The sequence below is a fragment of the Anomaloglossus baeobatrachus genome, chromosome 4, assembly GCF_048569485.1.
Source record: "Anomaloglossus baeobatrachus isolate aAnoBae1 chromosome 4, aAnoBae1.hap1, whole genome shotgun sequence".
Taxonomy (NCBI): domain Eukaryota; kingdom Metazoa; phylum Chordata; class Amphibia; order Anura; family Aromobatidae; genus Anomaloglossus; species Anomaloglossus baeobatrachus.
Window position 1 is genome coordinate 23,512,733 of NC_134356.1, and position 14,172 is coordinate 23,526,904.

The following is a 14,172-nucleotide window of genomic DNA, read 5'->3' on the forward strand; positions in this document are numbered from 1 at the left end:
ACACAGAGTACCAGATAAATAATGCCTCCGGTACATAGAGTGCACAGATAAATAATGCCCAGGGTACATAGAGTGCCCAGATAAATAATGCCCCGGTACATAGAGTGCACAGATAAATAATGCCCAGGGTACACAGAGTACCAGATAAATAATGCCTCCGGTACATAGTGTGCCCAGATAAATAATGCCCAGGGTACATAGTGTGCCCAGATAAATAATGCCCAGGGTACATAGAGTGCCCAGATAAATAATGCCTAGGGTACATAGAGTGACCAGATAAATAATGCCCCGGTACATAGAGTGCACAGATAAATAATGCCCAGAGTACATAGTGTGCCCAGATAAATAATGCCCAGGGTACATAGTGTGCCCAGATAAATAATGCCCCCGGTACATAGAGTGCACAGATAAATAATGCCCAGGGTACATAGTGTGCCCAGATAAATAATGCCCAGGGTACATAGAGTGCCCAGATAAATAATGCCTAGGGTACATAGAGTGACCAGATAAATAATGCCCCGGTACATAGAGTGCACAGATAAATAATGCCCAGGGTACACAGAGTACCAGATAAATAATGCCTCCGGTACATAGCGTGCCCAGATAAATAATGCCCAGGGTACATAGTGTGCCCAGATAAATAATGCCTCCGGTACATAGCGTGCCCAGATAAATAATGCCCAGGGTACATAGAGTGCACAGATAAATAATGCCTCCGGTACATAGTGTGCCCAGATAAATAATGCCCAGGGTGCATAGTGTGCCCAGATAAATAAAGCCCAGGGTACATAGTGTGCCCAGATAAATAATGCCCAGGGTACATAGTGTGCCCAGATAAATAATGCCCAGGGTACATAAAGTACCTAGATAAATAATGCCCAGGGTACATAGAGTAACCAGATAAATAATGCCCATGGTACATAGAGTGCCCAGATAAATAATGCCCAGGGTACATAGAGTGCACAGATAAATAATGCCCAGGGTACATAGTGTGCCCAGATAAATAATGCCTCCGGTACATAGCGTGCCCAGATAAATAATGCCCAGGGTACATAGAGTGCACAGATAAATAATGCCTCCGGTACATAGTGTGCCCAGATAAATAATGCCCAGGGTGCATAGTGTGCCCAGATAAATAAAGCCCAGGGTACATAGTGTGCCCAGATAAATAATGCCCAGGGTACATAGTGTGCCCAGATAAATAATGCCCAGGGTACATAAAGTACCTAGATAAATAATGCCCAGGGTACATAGAGTAACCAGATAAATAATGCCCATGGTACATAGAGTGCCCAGATAAATAAAGCCCAGGGTACATAGAGTGCCCAGATAAATAATGCCCAAGGTATATACAGTAACTAAATAGCCAATGCAATATCGTACAGTGCCCAGATATACTGTATAAGGGCTGGGGTTAATACCGTGCCGAAACAAATAACGTACAGATTTCATCCAGTGCCTAGATAAATAATACTTCCACTTAACACCGGGCACAGATACACAATGCACACACTTCATACAGCGATCAGATAAATAATGCACATGCTTCATAACATGCCCAGATAAATTATGCACTGATTTCATACAGTGCCCAGATAAATAATTATCATTTTTCATACAGTGCCCAGATATATAATGCACATGCTTCATACCATGCCCAGGTAAATAGTGCACTGATTTCATACAGTGCCCAGATAAAAAATGTACAGATTTCACACCGTGCCCAGATACATAATTTACAGTTTCTTCAGTGCCCAGATAAATAATGGACATGTATAATAACATGTCCAGATGTACAATGCACACGCTTCATACAGTGCCCAGATAAACAACTTACAGGTTTCTTACAGTGCCCAGATAAATAATGAACATGTTTCCTACAGTGCCCAGATTAAGAATACAAAGGTTTCCCATGAGGCCCTGATAAATACTGCCCAGTGTTCATATAGTCTCCAAATAAATCATTTACAGATATCCTACAGTGCCCAGATAAATAATGCCCACATTTCATACAGTGCCCAGATAATAAATGCCCAGATTTCATACAGTGTCCAGATAATAAATGCCCAGATTTCATACAGTGTCCAGATAATAAATGCCCAGATTTCATACAGTGTCCAGATAATAAATGCCCAGATTTCATACAGTGTCCAGATAATAAATGCCCAGATTTCATACAGTGTCCAGATAATAAATGCCCAGATTTCATACAGTGTCCAGATAATAAATGCCCAGATTTCATACAGTGTCCAGATAATAAATGCCCAGATTTCATACAGTGTCCAGATAATAAATGCCCAGATTTCAAACACTGCCCAGATAAGTAATGTACATGGTACATACAGTGCCCAGATACATAACAGACAGGATTCATACAGTGCCTTGATAAATAATGCACAGATTCCATACAATTACTAAGTAGCTAACGCAGAATCGTACAGTGCCCAGACACATAATGCACACATTTCATGCCATGCCAATATATATTTTTTGCACAGATTTCCTATAATGCCCAGATAAATATGCACTTGCTTCACACGATGCCCAGATAAATAATGCACAGGCTTCATATCATGCCCAGATAAAAAATGTTTGCTCTTCATACAGTGCCCATATATACAATGCATAGATTTCATCCATAGATTTCATCCAGTGCCCAGATAAATAATGTACATGTATCATATCACGCCAAGATATACAATGCACTCGCTTCATCCAGTGCCCAGATAAATAATGTACATGTATCATATCACGCAAGATATACAATGCACTCGCTTCATACAGTGCCCAGATAAATAATTTACAGATTTCTTACAGTGCCCAGATAAGAAATACACGTTTCCTAACCTAATTTCCTACAGTGCCCAGATAAACAATGCAAATGTTTCACATGATGCCCAGATAAATAATTCAGAGATATCACACAGTGCTCAGATAAATAAGGCACAGGACTCATACAATAACTGAATAGCTAATGATCAAAAACTCAGTTCCTAGATAAATAATCATCAGATTTCACACCGTGCCCAGATATACAATGCACACACTTTACACCGTGCCCAGATATACAATGCACACACTTTACACCGTGCCCAGATATACAATGCACACACTTTACACCGTGCCCAGATATACAATGCACACACTTTACACCGTGCCCAGATATACAATGCACACACTTTACACCGTGCCCAGATATACAATGCACACACTTTACACCGTGCCCAGATATACAATGCACACACTTTACACCGTGCCCAGATATACAATGCACACACTTTACACCGTGCCCAGATATACAATGCACACACTTTACACCGTGCCCAGATATACAATGCACACACTTTACACCGTGCCCAGATATACAATGCACACACTTTACACCGTGCCCAGATATACAATGCACACACTTTACACCGTGCCCAGATATACAATGCACACACTTTACACCATGCCCAGATATACAATGCACACACTTTACACCATGCCCAGATATACAATGCACACACTTTACACCGTGCCCAGATATACAATGCACACACTTTACACCGTGCCCAGATATACAATGCACACACTTTACACCGTGCCCAGATATACAATGCACACACTTCACACCGTGCCCAGATATACAATGCACACACTTCACACCGTGCCCAGATATACAATGCACACACTTTACACCATGCCCAGATATACAATGCACACACTTTACACCGTGCCCAGATATACAATGCACACACTTTATACCATGCCCAGATATACAATGCACACACTTTACACCATGCCCAGATATACAATGCACACACTTTACACCGTGCCCAGATATACAATGCACACACTTTACACCGTGCCCAGATATACAATGCACACACTTTACACCGTGCCCAGATATACAATGCACACACTTCACACCGTGCCCAGATATACAATGCACACACTTTACACCGTGCCCAGATATACAATGCACACACTTTATACCATGCCCAGATATACAATGCACACACTTTACACCATGCCCAGATATACAATGCACACACTTTACACCGTGCCCAGATATACAATGCACACACTTTACACCGTGCCCAGATATACAATGCACACACTTCACACCGTGCCCAGATATACAATGCACACACTTTACACCGTGCCCAGATATACAATGCACACACTTTACACCATGCCCAGATATACAATGCACACACTTTACACCGTGCCCAGATATACAATGCACACACTTTACACCGTGCCCAGATATACAATGCACACACTTTACACCGTGCCCAGATATACAATGCACACACTTTACACCGTGCCCAGATATACAATGCACACACTTTACACCATGCCCAGATATACAATGCACACACTTTATACCGTGCCCAGATATACAATGCACACACTTTACACCATGCCCAGATATACAATGCACACACTTTATACCGTGCCCAGATATACAATGCACACACTTTACACCATGCCCAGATATACAATGCACACACTTTACACCGTGCCCAGATATACAATGCACACACTTTACACCGTGCCCAGATATACAATGCACACACTTTACACCGTGCCCAGATATACAATGCACACACTTTACACCGTGCCCAGATATACAATGCACACACTTTACACCATGCCCAGATATACAATGCACACACTTTATACCGTGCCCAGATATACAATGCACACACTTTACACCGTGCCCAGATATACAATGCACACACTTTACACCGTGCCCAGATATACAATGCACACACTTTACACCATGCCCAGATATACAATGCACACACTTTACACCATGCCCAGATATACAATGCACACACTTTACACCGTGCCCAGATATACAATGCACACACTTTACACCATGCCCAGATATACAATGCACACACTTTACACCATGCCCAGATATACAATGCACACACTTTACACCGTGCCCAGATATACAATGCACACACTTTACACCGTGCCCAGATATACAATGCACACACTTTACACCGTGCCCAGATATACAATGCACACACTTTACACCGTGCCCAGATATACAATGCACACACTTTACACCCTGCCCAGATATACAATGCACACACTTTATACCATGCCCAGATATACAATGCACACACTTTACACCATGCCCAGATATACAATGCACACACTTTACACCGTGCCCAGATATACAATGCACACACTTTACACCGTGCCCAGATATACAATGCACGCACTTTACACCATGCCCAGATATACAATGCACACACTTTACACCATGCCCAGATATACAATGCACACACTTTACACCATGCCCAGATATACAATGCACGCACTTTACACCATGCCCAGATATACAATGCACACACTTTACACCGTGCCCAGATATACAATGCACGCACTTTACACCGTGCCCAGATATACAATGCACACACTTTACACCGTGCCCAGATATACAATGCACACACTTTACACCGTGCCCAGATATACAATGCACACACTTTACACCGTGCCCAGATATACAATGCACACACTTTACACCGTGCCCAGATATACAATGCACACACTTTACACCGTGCCCAGATATACAATGCACACACTTTACACCGTGCCCAGATATACAATGCACACACTTTACACCGTGCCCAGATATACAATGCACACACTTTACACCGTGCCCAGATATACAATGCACGCACTTTACACCGTGCCCAGATATACAATGCACACACTTTACACCATGCCCAGATATACAATGCACACACTTTACACCTTGCCCAGATATACAATGCACGCACTTTACACCATGCCCAGATATACAATGCACACACTTTACACCGTGCCCAGATATACAATGCACACACTTTACACCATGCCCAGATATACAATGCACACACTTTACACCATGCCCAGATATACAATGCACACACTTTACACCGTGCCCAGATATACAATGCACACACTTTACACCGTGCCCAGATATACAATGCACACACTTTACACCGTGCCCAGATATACAATGCACACACTTTACACCGTGCCCAGATATACAATGCACACACTTTACACCGTGCCCAGATATACAATGCACACACTTTACACCATGCCCAGATATACAATGCACACACTTTACACCATGCCCAGATATACAATGCACACACTTTACACCGTGCCCAGATATACAATGCACACACTTTACACCGTGCCCAGATATACAATGCACACACTTTACACCGTGCCCAGATATACAATGCACGCACTTTACACCGTGCCCAGATATACAATGCACACACTTTACACCGTGCCCAGATATACAATGCACACACTTTACACCGTGCCCAGATATACAATGCACACACTTTACACCGTGCCCAGATATACAATGCACACACTTTACACCGTGCCCAGATATACAATGCACACACTTTACACCGTGCCCAGATATACAATGCACACACTTTACACCGTGCCCAGATATACAATGCACACACTTTACACCGTGCCTAGATATACAATGCACACACTTTACACCGTGCCCAGATATACAATGCACACACTTTACACCGTGCCCAGATATACAATGCACGCACTTTACACCATGCCCAGATATACAATGCACACACTTTACACCGTGCCCAGATATACAATGCACACACTTTACACCGTGCCCAGATATACAATGCACACACTTTACACCATGCCCAGATATACAATGCACACACTTTACACCATGCCCAGATATACAATGCACACACTTTACACCGTGCCCAGATATACAATGCACACACTTTACACCATGCCCAGATATACAATGCACACACTTTACACCGTGCCCAGATATACAATGCACACACTTTACACCGTGCCCAGATATACAATGCACACACTTTACACCGTGCCCAGATAAATAATGCCGAGGCCTCATCCGTAGAGCCATGTTGTGCCCTTTCTGTGCCATTTAATGCCTCGACAGTTTGACTTTTAGGCAGTTTTCATAAATCTGCCGAGAGCACAGATAAAAAAAAAGTTAAATAAAATAAAATCGAGCTACATTTCTGCTCCTTGTTGTCACTTCGCGCTCCGCAGGTCTCCCTGGGGCCAATGATGGAAGGGAACCGATTACCCCCCTTTCCTTCCCAAACCCCTCCGCCTCAGCAGCGCTGTCCGCAGACACATAACACAACGTGGCAGCCCATCCCTACGGGAGCGGACCGAACTCATACACACTAATTCTTCTCTATGGCAACCCCCGTTGCTATGGCAACAGCCTAAAAAAAAAAAAATTCTGTCGTTCAGTATTGGGGGCTAATTACGCCATACACTTACTGCAGGGGATGAGCGGAGATAGCGGATTACCAACTTCAATGCCAGCCATCGGGGCGGGTGCAGAATAAACAGAGCTCGGGTTAGGCTGAGGTTACCGGGCCCCGGGGCCGCTCGGGAAGATACAAATTGAGCCTAATTAGTGGATATTGTGCAAATACAGATGCCAGCAGGTCGGGAGACGACAGCGGGAGCAGAACATGGCACAACCTGTGCTCTCCAGACAGAGGGAAAACTTCTGGGAAAGGCGAAACGCGTTTCATGCCTGTCTGACAACCCGAGGCGAGTGGGTATTATATAAAGTCACAGATGTATGTAAGAATAAGGTGTAATAGTGCCCCCTCTCCCCACCCGCCGGGGCCGGAGACCTCAGTATTCAGATAGGTGGTGCTCCTAGAAGTGTGAGGGGACAAGTACTGGGACCCACAACTTAGTCAATGCCCCTCACCCCCGGTGTATAACCTCCGGCCCTCATCCCCCGGTGTATAACCTCCGGCCCTCATCCCCCGGTGTATAACCTCCGGCCCTCATCCCCCGGTGTATAACCTCCGGCCCTCATCCCCCGGTGTATAACCTCCGGCCCTCATCCCCCGGTGTATAACATCTGGCCCTCATCCCCTGGTGTATAACCTCTGGCCCTCATTGTCATGATGTATGTAGTTTTCTCCATCCCATATTTTTGTATAAGATGCCATGTGATGTATTTTACCTTCTCACTGTATTTGCTGTAATACTATGTCTTGGGATGTAAGTGACCATACCTTCCCCCCAGCCTGTATCATATTGCAGTCAGGCTTCAGCAGTAGCTATTGTCATTGATTTGGTGGGGGTTGCATATATATATTGTTCTTCTCAGCATGGGACTTCTCCAATCTACAACTTGGTAAACAGAACAGAGCCAGCAGTCTAAAGTCCATTCATGCATCAAATGGCCAGGGGGAGGTGTGCCCACCTAAGGGGCTGATCCCAGGAGAGAAGAACATGTTAGTTCAGTTAGTTGGAGCTCGGCTGGAGAAGGACTAGGATCCATAGCTGAGGCTGGATCCTAGTGCCTGTGTGTGGACTGTTACAGACTGTAGATCCGCGGCCACGTGGGATTGTGTTTTGTTGTTCACCTGTTGGACTCAAGGAACTCATATAAGGACCATTGCCCTAATTCCCCTGGCATCGGAATACCAGGCGGTGCCCCTGGATCTTTTGTTTTTCTGTTGTGGACTCCTTGCAGATTTGAAGGATTTATATTTATGTTTGCTGCTTATTCTTTGTGGTTCCAATAAAGCCCTTTGGATTGTTCCTTGGCCTGGCGTCCCTCACTGCTCTGTTGCATACCCCGTCACAAACTGGTTGGCAGCGGCGGGATCAGAGCAGAAGAAATGGAGGACAACGGCCAATCAACGTCTGAAACCAGAACCTCAGGATACAGGAACTGGACTGTGGTAAGCCTACAAACAAAGGCACGTGAATTAGGTGTCGGCTACAAAGGACTCTCTAAGGAGCAACTAATTGAGCCATTGGAAAACGCTTGCCTGCAAGATGGCACCGAGGAACAATTTCCACAGCAAAGACGGGAGCCGGAGGTAAATACCCAAAAAAGTCAATGGGTTGTGTGGTACAAGGAGGAGATGGCCTTGCTGGGAGAGGAGACCACCATAGAATATAAGATGGAGGTCATGCGTGGAGCTAAAGAGAAGGAGCGCAGGATGGAGGAGATGGCATTGATGGATAAGCAGCTCGCTGTGGAAGCCGCGAGAGGTTCCAGACAGACTGTAACCCCAGCACCCATCATGAGGGAACTTCCCAGGGTGTCCCGCAAAGACTTCAAGCAGTTTAATGAGGCTGCTGGTGACATTGAGGGCTTCTTCCAGGACTTTGAGCATCAGTGTCGATTAATGGAAGTCCCAGAAAGGGAGCGCGTCCGGCATCTGGTTGGGCTCTTAGAGGGTGGAGCTGCTGCAGCCTATAGAGCTATGGACCCTCGGTGGAACTGTGAGTATGCGGATATTAAACAGACTATTCTAGAACATTATGCTGTAACGCCAGACACTTACAGGACTCAGTTGCGTACTTTAGCATGTGATGAGGAAGTGTCCTTCCAGATGTATGCCCACAAACTCAAACATCTGTGGCATCGTTGGCTGGAGGCAGAGGAGGCCTTAACCTTGGAGACCGTCCTCCAGGTCCTCCTAAAAGAGCAGTTTTACTTCAAGTGCCCCGCTGAGATCTGGGAATGGGTGCGTGAAAGGAGACCAGCCACTGTGGAGGAAGCTGCAGCTCTAGCTGATGAGGCTCTCACCATCAAGCCTCAATGGAAGAAGCTGCTAGCAGAGGGAGCAAAAATGACCAGCTCCTCAACTCCAGAGGTTCCTTGTCCTTCAGTGTCCAATGTTCCTGGACCTAGATCACTACCTCATGTGGATACCCGTGTGTACGTGCCTCAAGTTGTTTCTACCACATTTTTTGGAATACGACGAGGAGAGAAAGTAGAAGAGCGGAGATGTTATAGCTGTGGGCATCCCGGACATCTGCGGGCCACATGCCCATCTATCCAGTGGAGTCATCCTCCAAATCGACAACCACCTCCAGCACCTGCACCTCCCTATCAGTCACCAAGGTCTCCTACCTACTTCTCCAGAAGGCAAACTGGAAGGAGTGAGACGCAGCACAGATGTTATCAATGTGGGCAGCCTGGTCATCTGCAAGCTCACTGTCCAGGTGTTCAGAGGCAGAACAGCTGCAGACCACCTTTGCCTGTCCATTATCTACAGACACCTTCAGCAGGAGAAGAGCTGGATTCAGGCCCTGATGATTTGCCAAGTGACCCTGATATGTTGACTTCCCTACCAGGAGTCTATGGAATGCGAGCCACAGCCACGCGTTTTTATGATCTTCAGCATAAACATCTACAGGAGGTCGTGCTGGATGGCCAAAAAGTTATTGGCTTTCGTGACACTGGGGCTTTTCTCACCATCGCAGATCCCCGAGTAATTCAACCAGAAGCAATTCAACAGGGACCAGGAATTGCCATTGAATTGGCTGGAGGTACTCAAAGATACATTCCAAGAGCGAGTGTGACCCTGGATTATGGCTTTAGGGCAAAACAATGCATAATCGGTGTGATGAGCGGCCTTCCTGCAGACATTCTCCAAGGCAATGATGTGGGAGATATACAATGCCGATTTGTGGGTGCAGGAAGCAGAGTTTAAGTGAAGGAGGATACAAACTGGAGCCGAACATTCAACCCTACATCTTCATCATACACTAAAGAAGCCAACACCCAAAATGCAGATGGACTGTCCAGGCAAGAGGAGCCTTGAGTCCTGTCAGCCATGCCTGCGTGTACTTAACTAGCGACCTGTAGAGGTCCCTAGTACGTACACAAGTTGGGAGGGGAAGGAATTGTCATGATGAATGTAGTTTTCTCCATCCCATATTTTTGTATAAGATGCCATGTGATGTATTTTACCTTCTCTCTGTATTTGCTGTAATACTATGTCTTGTGATGTAAGTGACCATACCTTCCCCCAGCCTGTATCATATTGCAATCAGGCTTCAGCAGTAGCTATTGTCATTGATTTGGTGGGGGTTGCATATATATATTGTTCTTCTCAGCATGGGACTTCTCCAATCTACAACTTGGTAAACAGAACAGAGCCAGCAGTCTAAAGTCCATTCATGCATCAAATGGCCAGGGGGAGGTGTACCCACCTAAGGGGCTGATCCCAGGAGAGAAGAACATGTTAGTTCAGTTAGTTGGAGCTCGGCTGGAGAAGGACTAGGATCCATAGCTGAGGCTGGATCCTGGGGTCTGTGTGTGTGGACTGTTACAGACTGGAGATCCGCGGCCAAATGGGATTGTGTTTTGTTGTTCACCTGTTGGACTCAAGGAACTCATATAAGGACCATTGCCCTAATTCCCCTGGCATCGGAATACCAAGCGGTGCCCCTGGATCTTTTGTTTTTCTGTTGTGGACTCCTTGCAGATTTGAAGGATTTATATTTATGTTTGCTGCTTATTCTTTGTGGTTCCAATAAAGCCCTTTGGATTGTTCCTTGGCCTGGCGTCCCTCACTGCTCTGTTGCATACCCCGTCACACTCATCCCCCGGTGTATAACCTCCGGCTCTCATCCCCCGGTGTATAACCTCCGGCCCTCATCCCCCGGTGTATAACCTCCAGCCCTCATCCCCCGGTGTATAACCTCCGGCCCTCATCCCCCGGTGTATAACCTCCGGCCCTCATCACCCGGTGTATAACCTCCGGCCCTCATCCCCCGGTGTATAACCTCCGGCCCTCATCCCCCGGTGTATAACCTCCGGCCCTCATCCCCCGGCGTATAACCTGCAGCCCTCATCCCCCGGTGTATAACCTCCGGCCCTCATCCCCCGGTGTATAACCTCCAGCCCTCATCCCCCGGTGTATAACCTCCGGCCCTCATCCCCCGGTGTATAACCTCCGGCCCTCATCCCCCGGTGTATAACCTCCGGCCCTCATCCCCCGGTGTATAACCTCCAGCCCTCATCCCTGGTGTATAACCTCCGGCCCTCATCCCCCAGTGTATAACCTCCAGCCCTCATCCCTGGTGTATAACTTCCGGCCCTCATCCCACGGTGTATAACCTCCGGCCCTCATCCCCCGGTGTATAACCTCCGGCCCTCATCCCCCGGTGTATAACCTCCGGCCCTCATCCCCCGGTGTATAACCTCCGGCCCTCATCTCCTGGTGTATAACCTCTGGCCCTCATCCCCCGGTGTATAACCTCCGGCCCTCATCCCCCGGTGTATAACCTCCGGCCCTCATCCCCCGGTGTATAACCTCCAGCCCTCATCCCCCAGTGTATAACCTCCGGCCCTCATCTCCTGGTGTATAACCTCCGGCCCTCATCTCCTGGTGTATAACCTCCGGCCCTCATCTCCTGGTGTATAACCTCCGGCCCTCATCCCCCAGTGTATAACCTCCGGCCCTCATCCCCCGGTGTATAACCTCCGGCCCTCATCCCCCAGTGTATAACCTCCGGCCCTCATCCCCCGGTGTACAACATCCGGCCCTCATAGACCTCCTCCGGTAATACCAGCACAAACACTGCGCCCGCCGGGAGCTTCATGGCCGAGCATTCAGCCATCCATCCCCAAGCACAATGCTGAGCCGTACATCACCAAGCACAATGCTGAGCCGTACATCACCAAGCACAATGCTGAGCCGTACATCACCAAGCACAATGCCGAGCCATGCATCACCAAGCACAATGCTGAGCCATATAGGGGAGATTGTGAGCCCGTCCTCCCCCAACATCAGCATCTGACCCCCATAAATGCTTTTCAGGATGAAGGAGCAAAAATTTCCACAGACGCCTCCAAAATCTTGTAGAAATCCTTCCCAGAAGGAAGAGAGTAGGATGGAAAGTCATAAGAACTACTGAAAGGTGTAAAGTGGAGGGGCATAATACACTGGTCCATATCGCTGGTATAAAAGCCCCCTGTTATTAAAGACTATTTCCACAATCAATAGCAGCGTCCAACAATCAAAGCTTCTGTCCACAAACAGCGCCGCTCCCCTCTTCTGGCAGGGTCTGGTATTGCAATTCATCCGTATTCATAGGAACAATTCTGGTAACGAAGGAGGAACTTTTTTTCTTATCCGTGATTAATCCTTTAAGAAAAACACTTTCTGAAAACGTTCACCCCGCGCCTCGTTTCAGTAAATGACCTCGTACTCACAGAAAACTTGACTTGGCAGTTCTCTTCCCCCAGATAACACAGGTCCCCCGATACATTGGTCTCCTGCCAGAGGTGCTCCCCGTTCACCGCGTTCTCCTGCACGGCAAACAACCAGTTATTCATATGTCATGTTACCTGTCCCATCAGGCGCCAGATGCTCATCACTGCCAACTAGTGGCCGGAACGTGTCATAACAACCACTGGAGTACTGCCTAAGTGGGGTCCCTTTACTCCGACCTTCCCTGATGATTGTATTGCATGGTGCTTGGAATTGTTGTGGAATTCTCTTGTCGCCTTGTTGTTTCCTCACTGCTCTTATTTTCCTCCTTACCTATTATTGTCTTCTACCTTTTTGTGAGCGTGCTGTGATATACAGATTTGGTTCCCCCTGTCTGTCTATACCTGTCCTGCTGGTAATTATATTGTGTGGTGCTCGGAGTCCTTATGGAGTTCTTTCATCGTCTTATTGTTTCCTCCCTGCTCTTATTTTCATCCTTACCTCTTATTGTTTTATACCTCTGTGTGAGCGTCCTGTGAGATACAGTTTTGTTTCCCCCTGTCTGTCTATCCAAGTCCTGCTGGTGATTATATTGTGTGGTGTTTGGAGTTTTTATCAAATTATCTCATAGTCTTGTTGTTTCCTTCCTGCTCTTATTTTCCTCCTTACCTCTTTTTGTTTTATATCTTTGTGAGATAGAGTTTTTGTTTCCCCTGTCTTTATATCTATGTTGGTTTTATCACACTCCTGTCCCGGCCCTGCCCTGGGGCTGGAGTATGCGATCAGGGCTGGTCAGGAATAGGGTCAGGAAGGCGGCTCAGACCTCCTTACCTTCAGAGGTATCTCTGAGATAAGGAACAGATAGGTGCTAATTTGCCACATTTTGACAAACCCTTTTTTTACCATTTATCCACATATTGATCAATAGAAAGGGAAAAAAAACCCTTACACTCCAATCCAGACTGGTGCGAGGCTCCTTCAGGGGTCCGTTGGAGACGGTCAGGGTCGGGCAGTGCACCGGCGCCAGGTGCTGAAGTCCTGATCGGGAAATGGCTTTCCTGCAAACAAAATACAAGAAACCTTCAGTAATCAGTTTCTGGTTACGGAGAACATGGTGGAAATTACTATTTGTAAATAGGACAACCCCTTA

The 14,172-nt window shown here is 46.7% G+C and overlaps 1 protein-coding gene across 1 annotated transcript in view; it reads right to left on the bottom strand.

Moving 5' to 3' along the window:
- DGKI (diacylglycerol kinase iota) overlaps positions 1-13,108 on the bottom strand; it is a 197,162-nt gene extending 184,054 nt beyond the window's left edge. Inside the window, exon 1 of the mRNA XM_075343835.1 lies at positions 13,025-13,108. The gene's annotated coding sequence lies outside the window, so the exon portion shown is untranslated. The remainder of the gene's footprint in view (positions 1-13,024) is intronic.
- Between the last annotated feature and the right edge of the window lie 1,064 nt (positions 13,109-14,172).